This window comes from Camelus bactrianus, chromosome X (genome assembly GCF_048773025.1).
Source record: "Camelus bactrianus isolate YW-2024 breed Bactrian camel chromosome X, ASM4877302v1, whole genome shotgun sequence".
Classification (NCBI taxonomy): domain Eukaryota; kingdom Metazoa; phylum Chordata; class Mammalia; order Artiodactyla; family Camelidae; genus Camelus; species Camelus bactrianus.
The window spans coordinates 103500955-103512693 of NC_133575.1; the positions used below are offsets into that span (position 1 = coordinate 103500955).

Below are 11739 nucleotides of genomic sequence, written 5' to 3' on the forward strand. Positions count from 1 at the left end.
TTTTGCCTCACAAGTGCAGCTTCTACTTTCTTTAAATATATGATGGATGTATTGTGAAATGAATGTTTAGTAATGTGGACTTGCTACAGAGTGCAAATGAGTCTTTGAGGGCGGGGGGAACAGTTTCCCCAGAGCGCTTCTAAGAGGATGGGAGGAACCCTAGTCCTCTTCTAACATGATGTCTCTGTTCAAATCAGAGCAACTGAGGCACGTTCAACCCTTGGTAGGGGTCTTGTCAGGCTGTGAGCCTGGTGTGTCTCCAAATGCCCGCCTCTCTTAACAGAACAGGGAAAGCTTAAATTCGGATGGCACGTGTGTTCTGCAACACCAGGGCTGCCTGGGAGGGCAGCAGAGCTGCTGGGGAGATGCAGGGGGCTTTATCTGCAGCTGTGAAAAGTCAGCCGAGTGGGATGAGACTTTCTGTAAGAGGTTTTTCTGACTCAGGCACGTCCCAAACTGGCCAACGTGTCTTGAGGCCCCGGTCAGCAATTTAAGTCCCGCAGTCCTGAATAGCTCCCAGAGGAGAAGCAGACCGTTTCAATTTTCTATACTTCTTAAAGTTTGACTTTGATTAGACAGGAGATAGCAGTCTGTGTAGCAATACTACTATTATTACTCTGTCATGGTTATATTTTTAAATTATACTTTCTCTTTCTTTTGCCAAGAGCAAACGATAACATACATTTGCACCACAGAGCCAAGCCAAGCGGTGTAGGTTTCACCCAGACAGGTTGGAAAATGTATCCTCGGCCCATTGCTGCCCTAATAGAAAGTCTTTCCCCATCCCCAAGTCCCCATTATTTAATAAAATAAATACAAACTCTAAAAACATAAAATAAGTTTTATTATTGCTATAAAAGTAATGCATCTTGTTTGTACAAGTATTACTTGGAAAATACATAAAAGTATAAAGAGAAGAATAGATACAATCTATAATACTAGAACCCAGAAAAGGCTCCCACTAAATTTTGGTATGTTACTTCCTAGCCTTTTCTCTAAATATTGATACAAAACTATGGATGCAAAATGTTCCCAATACACTTATATTACATATTCAGGAACATATTGCAAAAATAATTTTGTACCTTCCTTTTATCACTTTATCACATCACAACCCACAGATAACCATTATACAATTTTTGCTTTATTCCCGCCAGCCTTTTATCTGTATATTGATACAAAACCATGCATGCAAAATGCTCCCAATATATTTATACTGCATATTAGGAACACATCGCAAAAATAGTTTAGCATCTTTCTTTGATAAACTTTTGGTATCCCTCCTCCTAGCCTTCTTTCCATATTATTGATACAAAACTACGAATGCAAAATGTTCCCAATACATTTATATTACATATTAGGAACACATCGCAAAAATAGTTTAGCATCTTTCTTTGATCACTTTTCATATTGCAACTCAGAGATAACCACTGTTAAAGTTTTGCTTTATTTCCTCCCAGCCTTGTGTCTATATATTGAAACAAAACTGCATGCCGAATGCTCCCCGTATACTCAGATTGCACAGATGGGAACAGTGCAAAAAAAAAAATTGGCATGCTTCTTTTATCACTAAATATTTCAGCAGAAGCCAATTCTCATGTCATTTATTAGAGGCACCATATTTTATTTACCCAATCCTTTGTTGTTGGTCATCACGGTATTTCTAATTTCTAGTCTTAAAAATACTGAAATGAGCATCTTTCATGTATTTTTGTTTTGTGACTTTTTGTTCACGGGGGTTTCCCGTCTTTTCTGGACCACTTACATTGACATAACATACTCAGGATGACCCGATGTCTTCAGTGCTCACAGTTCGTGTTTTTCTGGTTGTTTGCTTGAGCATAAATTCTTTAACATTCTAGCATGAATATCAAATCTTATGCCTTAAGTAAGTTTCAATTCATTAAAAAGAAATTTAAAATATAATTAAAGACAGAGTCTGAACCCCCACCTCCCATTAAACTATTAAAATACAACTCATCCCCCTGTTTGCGCCACAGCCACCACTTTCTTCCTCGCTTAGGGCCCACTTTTCTCTGACCTTTTCATTGGCTGGTCTTGTAATACTTACCAGTTGTATCGCCGTGAAGATGAGCGGCTCCCAGACCTTTCAGTTATCAATCTGTCACAAGTGCACAGTGGTATCTCGTGACATGATGATCCCCGAGATGTCTGAGGTCTGTGCGTCCTGGACCCAAAATTGCTGTCTCACCCATGACCCCTGAAGACTTTTGAGAGAATTATGTTTGACAACATAACAAACAACACGGCATAACAAAAAGCATACTGGAAAAGCAGAGAGAGAAAAAACTTTAGCTTGAATCCCATCACCTTAAGCAACGAATATGTTTGTTTTCTACATTCTTTCCAGTTTCTGCTCCTATACAGACCTGCTTGTCAATCATGGTGGCCAAGTGACTATGTGTTCCTGATTTGTAAAACATGGTATCATAAACTTTGACATAGTCTTTGACATAGTCTTTAAACTTATTATTTGTAACGGTTGAAAGATTTCATTGAGTGAGTGACTAAATTAAGTTAACCCCTATGGTTGGACATTTCATCTCTTTCCTTAAAATTAATTTAGTTGAATCTATAGAAAGTATCAAATATGGGCCAGAGATTTTTAAATGATTTTAAATCATGCTTTTTTTGGTTTGTGCACATCCACGTGTACACAGCTGGGTAATTTACTGTCACTATTTAGTCATCCCGGAGCCATTCTGGAAGCGTCCAGGGTGTAGGTAAAAGCTCATTTTATGACAAATCAGTTTCACCTCTAATTTTTCTAAGCAAACTAAGTCAACTCCATTTCCTGCTCTAGTCTCTACTGTGTAGTTGGTTCTGATTAACAGGTAATAATATAAGAAGCACAACACGAAGCCTGGAGGAAGAGGCACCAGACTCGCCTTGGACAAATCCTTAACCTCCGGAAGCCCCAGTTTTCTGGTCGGCGATTGTGTTTTTGACTGCCTTATGGGATTTATCTCTCAGGGTTTTTGCTATGAAAGCATTTGGAAAAGCATGATACAAAAAGCAATATGTTGGGATTATTCTGATTCTGATCGTTGGCGATTTTTATGATCAGGACTTTAAAAAGTCTGGTCTTGGGACAACAGTCTGGTCTTGAGAGCAGGTGGGGGTGGGGTTGGGGGACAGGTGAGGGAGCTGCTTTGGGAGACTCATGCTTTAAAGCAATTGGGACTCTTGAGTACATTGCTCTGTTCTCAGCTCCCAGGCTAACGGAGGCCGGGAGGGCAGGGCCACCACCCAAACTCCCAGGAGCTGCTCAGTTTCTAGAGCTCACTAGTGGAAGGGAAGCACTCCGAAGCTGAGCCGCCACCGGAAATGGAGGTCTTCTCAGGGTTCCTCCCTAATGGCTCAATTTACTATCCCCACAGGGGTCCAAGCCTTTCTCAACTAGCCAGAGATCAGCCATGGAGCGGGGGAGGGAGGTAAAAGCTGCAGATAGGTGAAATGTTCTGAAAGAGCTAGCAGATCTTTGTTCACTTACTGAGCAGTGACTAATGGGTGGGGATGAGTGGGGTTTAGGGTGGCAGGGAGATACGCATTTGCTATAATTGGTGCATATATTGTTTTTCCTTTAAGAGTAACGTAATCATTCTAAATATAAATGCATATCTCAAGTTCTAGGGTTATGAGGACAAGTTACACCGTAGGCTGATGGGAAAACAGCTCTAAAACTTTATGCCAACTTGGATATAGCGCCCGACTCTCGTTTTTAATTCCTATCCATTAACTTTTATTGATCTTCAAAAAAATGTTTTTTGGATTTACTTTTATTTTTATCTTGTGCCATCTCTCAGGAAAGCTACCTAGAAGTTAACCCCCACCTGTGTAGGGTGACTTTTTCTCCAAGTGTTGCTCTGAGCCTGACAGTCCAGGATCAGGGAACAAACTCTGTCCCCGGCTGCCCCATCTGCCTTGATGATTTGATAGGTATGGCGTTTTTCTTTTTTAAACAATCAGCAAAATAATTTGCACTTCAGAGTCCTTAGTAGGTCTTTTTTTAATTGGACAGTTGCCCATATTAATGGAAATCAAAAGCATCTTACAGTCATTTACTCTCCCAGCACTAGAGTATATCCAACTAGTTTCCTGTTTGGGGTTCCACTATAGTGCTTGTCTGTATGCGCGTATAAATTTTTACAGAGTTGCAACCACTGCTTTTTTTTTTTTGTGGCCCTGGTTATTGGCATCTAGTTTTCCAAGTAATATTGACACACATCTGTTCAAATCAATTGACGCTCCCATCATGACTGACTCATTTGGCGGGAAAAGCAAGTTTACATGCCAATTGGAACAAAGAAGTGTGGGTATAAGGGAGCAGCAGGGAGAGAGGAAGGGTGGGAGAGGGTTATTTCGACTTACAGATCATAAAACATTTTCCAATAACATTTTTAAAGGATGTATAATATTACACTGAGTGATTGATTATATTATACCCCATGTTGTGGGACACTTGGGTGGTTTTTAATACCTAGTGAGTTTAAAATGCATATAAATTACAGGATTTGAGAGATGATTGTGTTTTCTTGAAACAGGAGTCTTCTGTGTCCAGATCCCGGCCAAGGGTGTTGATGTAGTGTTCCTTTGTTGGGGGGAAAAAAATCAGTACTGCTAACTGGAGAAGCTGGATACCTTCAAAAAATCCTGTGATTAAAATATTTTAAAATTATGTTCAATTCTAGATTATAAAAGGACCCTATATATCTTGTCCCACAACTTATAGACATGTGGAATTGAAATTTAGAACTTGACTCAACTTTTCCTGGTTTAAGGGCCACATCTGTCTAATAAACTGAATACAATGCTGTGAACACGCAGCTTCCTAACAAGTAACATGTGTTGGGGGAAATGAGAGAACAATGGAAAGGTGCCTCCTTGAAGGTGGCAACGTTGGGTCAATTAATCGGCCGACTATAAATTGATTCATTTTACACGAGTCTCCCGCACATTATGATGCACATTTAGCAATGTTGAAAAACAATTTGAAAGAATACCTTAGAGAGAGTTGTTAAAGAGAATTTATAGTCTGGAACGAATTGCCATCTTCTTAATTGACACGGAACTCTTTGGCTAAAATATTGCTTTATTCACATTTTTGTCCTTGGAGGAAAATCTAGGCACACTGCAACTTCGATCGTGTGAATAATAATGCAAGGTGAATGTTTTAAATCAGAAAAGGGCACTACGCAGTCAGAGGGCTGCATGGACGCCCTCAAACTCCAGGCATTTTGGGGTCCCGGGGCCAAGGGCCGCAGTGCATCTGGAAGGCCACACCCCCCAGTCAGGAACCCAGCTCCCGCCCTCTGCCCCTCGCCCTTAGACTGCCCACTCGCTCACCTGGGTCCTGCTGGAGGGAGCCGGATGGTGCTGGCGTGGTCCTCTCGGAGGGTGGGCGCCAGCTGCTGCGGGGCCTCCTTCTGGCTCGAGGGGACCCGTCCAGAGTGGGGAGAAAGGGAGAAGGGGAGCTGATGAGAGGCAGGAGGGGAGCCTCGAGGTGCCTCCCCGCACCCCAAGTGCAAAGCCAGCGTGGGTGTGGGAACCTGTTCGCCGTTCGGGTCTAGAGATTGCGGGCCTGAGGGGCCCCAGGCCAGCCGGGAGCCAGATCTCAACTCTCGGGATCGAGGCTGGGTCGGGGCTGCGGAGGCCAAGGGGAGCCGGCCGACCCCAGGCAGCGGGGTGACGGCGCCCCCCCCCCCCAGCCCCGGGAGCCCGAGGGTCCGACCCGCCCGCGCCCGCGCCCGCCGGGGCGCAAGAGTCTGGGAGAGCACGCGTCGGGGTGGCCAGAGCCTGAGTCCCCGCTCTGCACTGCTTGGGACCCTGGGCTCCCTAAGCCCAACCTCATCTGGGGATCCCACTCCTGGTTCCCGACCATTTCAAGGCAGCCCATCCAGATCAGAGGGGTTTTCTTGTATTTGGTTTCTTTTAGGATGACAGCGTGGAAAGGATTCCACACCTCCTATCCTCTTGGCCAATAGTCCTTGACCTGCCCAGGCTCTGGGTCAAACCAAAAATCTAAAGTGATTTTCACCCGCAGAGACCTCAGCTAGAGAAGGAGCCCTCTCTTATCTAGGCCTGCTGTCACGCTCCTAGCCGACTCGGGGCCCCCAGTGAGGGATGGAGGTGGCTTTCCAGGTTGACAGACCTGCAGCACTAATTAGCAATGATGCCCAGAGTTTTGGAGGCATGATGGTGCTGCCATTTTCTCAGGAACTGTCAAGCCAGCGCCCCGCCTGTGGGGCAATACCTTGTGTGAGGCCCCTGGGCGACAGAAGTGGCCTTGGGGCAGCGCCTCCGGGGTGGAATTCTGGGATAAGATTTGGGAAGATAGGGCAAGAAGCAGCTTGAAACGCAGAGCCTCATTCTGAAGCCCCCCCCCCCCCCGGGTCCCCGCGCTCCCTGCGGGCCTCAGATCTGGCAGGTCAGCGCCTTTCCACACCGCCTGGGATTCACTGCCCCCTGGGATTCACTGGCCGTGGCAAGGCCCCAACGAATCTCGAGGGAAACTCCCCTCAACACAGCTAGGGGGACAGTGGGGAGGGTGTCGAGAAGGGCCAGAAACTTTCATCTTTCCTGGACTCCAACGTTCTTTCCACAAGCAGGATGGGAGCCCTTTACCAGGAGCCCGATAGCGGCCTGGGGACTGGACACGGCGGGTCACCTTCCGGCCTCCCCTTACTCTTTTTCCAATAGCCCACCACCACCACTTAGTTGTTGGGGCTTGAATGTAGTCTGTCTTCGTTTTTGTCATGTGGGTGATATTCTAGGTGATCAGGAGGGATTTTTTTTTTTTCTCGTTTAAATCTTACCCGGGCAGGGAAAGGAGTGCTAAAATATAGTATCTTTTCTGACTCTTTACATATTCAAAGACGTGCAAACGGTGGACAGGGCACAAACGTGCCTGGCCCAGTTCTCGCTGCTGGGGCGGACTCTGCAGGTGCTGCACTAGGACTTACCTGGTGGGTGGGCCCGTGCGGGAGTCCCAGCCTTGCCCGGGCAGCAGAAGCAATACTCCAGAGCACCAATCGCCCACTGCAGTACTGTTCCCGCTGCTAGGGCACGGCTGAGTGCGGGGCGCCGCGTCCCTCCTCTGCGGTGCAACCCCTACCCCCTCCCCCCAGCCCCCGGGGAGCCGTGGCGCCCTCCCCCGACTATGGCGGTACCTCTTAGGCGGGGAAGGGCGCACAGGGAAGAGGAAGAGACGCAAGCCACTGCCCACCTACCTGCTCCAGAGCTCTCCTTGGCAGCCAGCGCCCCTTAGGAACGCACGTCCAGCAGAACTCCCTCTTCCAACTTCCTCTCGAGGGGGTATAGCAGCGCCTCACGTTTTGAACCGTTTAAAGCACTTCAAAACATGAATTGCTGCTGCATCCCCTCGGAGTTAACGAAGGGGGTTGCTTTGGGGTGCCTGCAGGTGGAGAAAGACAAGGTGACTGGAAAGGTAGCCCCATCCCACCCCGCCCAATGGTGAAGAATCAAGTAAAACGTCGTTCCAAATCGACCAAGTTTTTGGAACTTCGTTTGATTTCCAGGATCGGCAGGTGGAGTGAAGAACGTGACTCAATTCCCCTCCCCCTCCCAGAGCATGAATCTTGGGGAAGTGTGGTGGTGAAAAGCAGAGGGGTGAGAGGGAGGAATTAGGGTGGAAAAGAATCTTACGTCTGAAAGTAAGAATAATAAGATAAAATAAATTGAGGCCGTTTGGATCACTCTTGCCAGCTTCAAAGTCTTAGTGAAACTTCTTCCTCATACCTGCTATAAATCGTAAGTCTCACTCAATGTCCCCATTTAAAAAAATAACTTTTCGTTTATTGACTTAAAGATCACTAAAATGTCTCTGGCAGCTTCAGCTGATTTTAACACTTATGATGGCTGGGAAATATAGATCCATCCATACAAGCATCAGATGTCCTCTTTAACTCTCCAGTGTTTCACTCTTAGAGCAAATGTCCTGCTTTAAAGCTTTTTTAAAGGTATTAAAGAATGAGAGAGAACTGTCCCGGGATGAAATATCTGGGTGTTTACATATGAAACATTACTCAAACTTATTTATAAATACTTTATAACTTTCAATGTCACCTATCAAAACATAAATCAAAAAGTTTAAATACTTGATGTCAAATCACTCCTTCCTGTCTCAAGCAGTTCCAAAGAAACCCTCGTCCTGAAATGGCCGGCATTGTGCATACTCCTTAATGATTAACCCATTAGATACCACTTTTTTTTTAAATGGACACACATTAGCAATAAGTTACATGCCTCCTTCCCCACACTGTTTAAACGAAAACAGTCAATTAAGCATAGAAGAAAATACCCTGTAACCCTCAATCACAAACCTAAAAGTTAAAACAAGACCAGTACAAAGCTTGAATGGTTTTGAAAATTAAAATACCTTTTAATACAAGTAATAGACACTCAAACTATCCAGGTCTGCTAAGTGTTTCGGTTCATTTAAAATTTATATCGATTTTTCAAAGCCAGTACAATGGATATTGTGTCTTGTTTATTAGTTAAAAAGATGTGCAGAGTATTTAATGAGACTAAGGGCAAAATTCCTAACCCCAGACTGAGATCCAGTGTTACCAAGTGCACTACTTATGTCACCATAAACTGAATTAGTAATAACTCCACTCCCTAAACTGGGACATACATTTAAGTGTCTCTAAATTCCATCTTGTTTTGGCTATGTTTTTACAAACAACTTTGACTTTTGGGATTAGTGTAGAAAAACGTCCTTGGTTGCCCTTAAAAAGAAAAAAAAAAAAAAGAACATGTTTAGCAAATGCACAGTTATACCTTAAAACTCCACAATCTTCTCCCATTTAAGTATGTTCTACACAAATATGTGAATCATCACATCAGACGTTAAAGTCGCCCCTAATTTAATATTTCCTTACTTGACTACTTAGAAAAACAAAAGTTCATTGGAAATAGCAACGGTGTCAAAGGCGAAGGTCCCTTCCAGATTGCCCTGCAAACTCACTAGAATCGAATTCATTTTGTACTTTTCATTTAATCCCTTTCTTCTCTCCTAGTGACAGTACAACGACTTACATTCCTAAAAAACCACCTCGCTCCCCCAGTTTATGGATTTCCCCTTAGACTGAAATTTACTTACGAAAAAAGGTTACAAAGAGGCGTCTTGTCACTTCAGAAGAGGGTCAGTCGCAGATACAATAGACAAAGAATCGATACTTTCGAGTTGCCCATAGCCCCACCCCTCCCTTCTGAACTGAACTGTGTTTGGCCAAATCATTTAAGAGCCAAAGAATCCGCCTCTTCCTCTGTTCATATTTTACAGCGTTTTGTCTTAATTTTGCAGATGCCTCCCCCCCCCCCCACCAAACACAATGTACCTTCCCTCAGCGCATTCGTTGCCAAACTTTCCCAATGTCAAGTTTCCTACGGGGAAAACTAAGCAACCTTGAAAGTTTTAATTGGGAAAAGACAGTGCAAAATTAATCACACATTTATTTCCAAGACATACTTTACTGCTTGCAAATAAGAGCCACGAAAAGTCCATTTACAGTCTGTCAAAACCGGTTGATCGCGACCCTGGCAAGGCTGACAGGCGGTCACTGCCCCTTACTCAATTTTCTCTCCCTGCCCCTCCATGTTAACTCTTTTCCAGCCCGTTTCCTAAGAATTCTCCCGGCCACACTCATGTGCTAAAGCACTTTCAAGGTCTGTTTCGCCCGCACCCCGGCCCCCAAACGTGCTTTACAACCCCAAACCAACACAGAACTTTTTCAGCATTGTCACCAGATTTTTTTTTTCACTCTGCCGTAACCAACGCTACTATGGGGGAGAAATGCCAGCCAACAAGTCCCTTTTTAAAAAAATCGCATGTCACCTCTTGATCCACTCGAAAATGGCGCCGAAATCGAAGAACTTCTTAAATTTCATTGTCAGCTATTTGCAAAGGTTTCTGGGATTTTCCTGCGAAGCTGCTCTGCGGCGTCTGAGAGCTAGCGAACAAGCAAGCAAGCAAAAGAGGAAAGAGGGGAAGCGGAGGTGGGGAGGACGACAGACGGACAGCGAGAGAGCGGGGCCCGGGCGGGGAGCAGGGCCGGGACTTGGGGGACGGCGAGGTCGCGGGGCGCGAGGGGCCGGGCACGGAGCCACCGGGACGGAGAGCCGGGGAGCCGGGGGCCGGGGGCCGGGGTGGCGGCGCGGAGGGCGCGCTTCCGCGCTGGCTGCAGCCGAAGCCCGGAGAGCGGCGTGGCGGAGGCGGAGCGGAGCACGGGGCCGAAGCTGCGAGCACCAAGGGAGGCAAGCGGGGCGGCCGGCGGAGAGCCTCCAGCAGCCGCTCTAGAAAAAGCCGGCTCCGGGGGCGTGGCCACGCAGTGCCCACGCCCCCCCTTCCCCGCGCCGCTCCCGGCCCGGGGGCGGAAGGGGGGAGGGGAGGAGGGGAGCGGTGGGGAGGGGGGAGAGTGCAGGCGCTGGACGCCACAACCTTGGCCCGCGGCCGAGAAGGGCCGAGAAGGGCATAGGGCACCCGGTAGAGCCGGTACAGAGCCCAAGAGCGGGGTTTCAGGGAGGAAAAAGAATGGGAAATGGCAAAGCCACAGGCACAGGGGAGCGCAGCGCGCACCCAGACCCCTAGGACGGACGCCACTCCGCGCCCATGGGTCCCTTGGCAGTGTCCTCAGAGCCGCTGGGAGGGAGCCAGGTGGCTGAGCATTGCCCCTCGCGCTGTGCTTGCTGGGGGTGCCTGACTTGGTTGGGAGAGGAAACGGGGGGGCCTCGGACCGCGTGGGTGTTAACACTCTCCCCATGCGTTTGAGGCCAGCCTTGCTGGGACTCCCCTGCGCTCGCCAACCTGGCAGGCCCTCGGGAAGAGAGGCCCCGGGGCGGGCCCTGTATGTGCCAGCCGTCCGCTCAGGGGGACAGAGCTCGGAGGGAGGGAACAACTCCGCACGTCCCGGTCCAAGAAAGGGAACTGATTTTAAGACTGGCTAGGAAAACAGGAGGGAAACGAGCCTTATTGTGGATGCTAGAGGCTGCTAGGGAAGGAGAGTTAATTGTCTAAGGTGTGAGAATGGTATTAAAGGTAAGTAGGAGGATGCCCTTATACTTAGAAGATGCAGGCTGAAGTGGAGAGATGAAATGTCCCCGTGTCTGCAGTTTTCAAATGATGCAGCTAACACACTCACACACATCGTGACAGAGAGAGGAAGCAAGTGTTGCAGTGTGTTAAGTTGTTACATCCAGGTGGGGGGTAAACGGACGTTCGTCGTGCCGTTCTTTCGACTTTCCTGCCTATTTGCAAAATGTCATAATGAAATTTTTGTGAGAATCGCCTCATAAAGCAGCGCTTGAACGCTAAGAAAATGCGGCTTCTTTCTCTCTCCCTATCCTGTCCCGCGTGGGACAAATCTGCGAGCACGCAGGGCTCAAACCGAGGGGGTTCTGGACGGGAAGGGCAATGGGTAGCGCTGGCCGGCAGCGGCCACCGCCCCGGGCACGGGACGCAGGCGGGGGGTGGGGGTAGGGGCTCGGGGCAGGTGGGCAGCCAGGCGCACAGCGCGGCGGAGGAGCTGCTGGGCGCGCCGGCCGGGGCAGGGGGCTCCCCGGGCGGCTCGCAGCCAACCGGGTCCGACTCAGACTCGGTCTGCTCTGCGCGGCCCGGCTGCCCCTGCCGCGGACTAGCGAGAAAACCGATGGGCGGCGGGGAGCCAAGCTGCGCGCCTGCCGCCGCCTCCGCGGCCC

At 47.9% G+C, this 11739-nt stretch overlaps 1 long non-coding RNA gene across 1 annotated transcript; it reads right to left on the bottom strand.

Moving 5' to 3' along the window:
• Window positions 1-823: 823 nt before the first annotated feature.
• LOC105079676 (uncharacterized) lies at window positions 824-10333 on the bottom strand. Its single transcript, XR_012504647.1, has 4 exons — window positions 9881-10333; window positions 7251-7435; window positions 5368-5447; window positions 824-4674 (listed from the first exon to the last, which is right to left on the bottom strand). It is a non-coding gene; the product is annotated as an uncharacterized LOC105079676 (long non-coding RNA).
• Between the last annotated feature and the right edge of the window lie 1406 nt (window positions 10334-11739).